Genomic DNA, 2,021 nt, shown 5'->3' with positions numbered 1-2,021 from the left:
GAGGGCAGGGGGTGAGGGCAGGGGATGAAGGCAGGGAGTGAAGGCAGGGGATGAAGGCAGGGGATGAAGGCAGGGAGTGAAGGCAGGGGATGAGGGCAGGGACTGAGGGCAGGGAGTGAGGGCAGGGAGTGAAGGCAGGGAGTGAAGGCAGAGAATGAAGGCAGGGAGTGAAGGCAGGGAGTGAGGGCAGGGAGTGAGGGCAGAGGATGAAGGCAGGGAGTGAAGGCAGGGAGTGAAGGCAGGGAGTGAAGGCAGGGAGTGAAGGCAGGGAGTGAGGGCAGGGAGTGAAGGCAGAGGATGAAGGCAGGGGATGAAGGCAGAGGATGAAGGCAGGGGATGAAGGCAGAGGATGAAGGCAGGGAGTAAGGGCAGGGAGTGAGGGCAGGGGATGAAGGCAGGGGATGAAGGCAGGGAGGGAGTGAGGGCTGCTGTTGGTTATTTGCATGCTGCAGCAGTAAAGGGCAGCCCGGCACAGAGGCACAGAGGCACGGAGGCACGGAGGCACGGAGCTCTCCCTCTGCCCATCCCCGCCGCACGTCGGATCCAAACACAAATGCGGGCGATGATGGGAGAGAGCAAAAATACTGTCTCTTATCTCCGCGAAGCCGAGGAAGCCGCACAAGCTCTCCAGCAAGGCACGCCGCGGGCTGCAGGAGCCCTGATTTGCAAAGAGCCCTCGGCCGGGAGCCCCGGCGCTGGGGAGCGGGGCTGCAGCCCGGGCAAACCGCGTCCGACGCGGGGAGACGGTGCCCTGCACGCCCCCCGGGCCGGGCCGCCTCCACGGAAGGATGTGGGAAGCACCGGGCCCAGGCTTAACGAAGAATTTGTATTTTTAAGAGCGAAATGAGTCAGCGGAGCTGCGGGGCGCAGCAGCAGCCCGGGCACACCCTGCCGTCCCGTGTTTTCCTGCTCCTTCGGCTGACTTTTTCCACCCGGGGAGCGGCGCTCCCGTGGCAGCGGCGTGGGACGAGGGATGGGGGCACGGCGCAGCCCCGACCTCTGCCAACGGCTCCTTCGCGAACAAACTCTGTGGGGTCACCCAGCTGGCTGCAAACACACCTCCTCCTCCTCATCATCATCATCATCGTCATCACCCCCCCATGGCCACGCACGAAGCCCCGTGGGGATGTCGGGCACGGCAGAATGCCGGTCCAGCCAGGGAGCCTTTGGTTTGTGCCGGGTTCACCCAGGGAAGGCTCCTGCCTGGCACCAGCTTTCACCCTTAAAAGCTGCGGTTTGTCCGTGGCGAGAGGAGCCCCGACATGTCCCCTGTCACCGTCCCTCCGCCGCCTGTCCGGACTTGGCTGCAGTGAGCGCGGAGCACAGCTGCGGCGGCCCTCCCCACGGCACAGCCCTCCCCACCAGCACCAGCTGGCAGCCGGTGCCTTTCAATGGAAGGGAAAAAAAAAGCGTTTTAGCTGTCAATTATTAACTTTTATGACTTTCTTAGGGCAGTGCAAGGAGAGAGTCGGGTCGAAGTGAGCGGCTGGGCTCCTCGGAGCGCTCGGCACCGGAGTCAGCAGCACGGGATATGCCAAGACCTTTTCCAGCAGAACAGCAGCGGCTTTGTAGGAGGTTGTTATTGCTGCGGGTGGCTGCTGGGGATGGGAGACGAGCAGGCAGCTCCGAGCATACGCATAAGCTTAAGGCTTTCCAAAATCAGGCACGTGCTCGAGCTCTTTGCCAGACCCAGTGCTTTCATCCGTCCTCCTCGGGGGACATCCCCGCGCCCCGTCCCGCTCCTACAGCGCTGCCGAGTGAAACTTCCATAAATTCCTCAAAGGGTCGGGGCAGCCACGAGCCGCTGGTGCCGTAGGAGGGCAGGGAAAAGCAACGCACTGCCGGCCCCATCACACACAGCCCTTTCCCACCTTCGTCTTTTCACGGCACCTCCGAAAAACTCCCTCCCGGCGCGGACCCACGGGCGAGCTCACGCCGTGCAAACCCTCAGCATCCCCGGGGGCGGCGTGAAAAGCAGCGAGCTGAAATGACTCCGGGAGCGGTGGTGGCGGTTTGGGGAC

Source organism: Charadrius vociferus, unplaced genomic scaffold, assembly GCF_000708025.1.
Source record: "Charadrius vociferus isolate BGI_N301 unplaced genomic scaffold, ASM70802v2 scaffold249, whole genome shotgun sequence".
Classification (NCBI taxonomy): Eukaryota; Metazoa; Chordata; class Aves; order Charadriiformes; family Charadriidae; genus Charadrius; species Charadrius vociferus.
Note: the sequence above shows the minus strand (reverse complement) of the source record.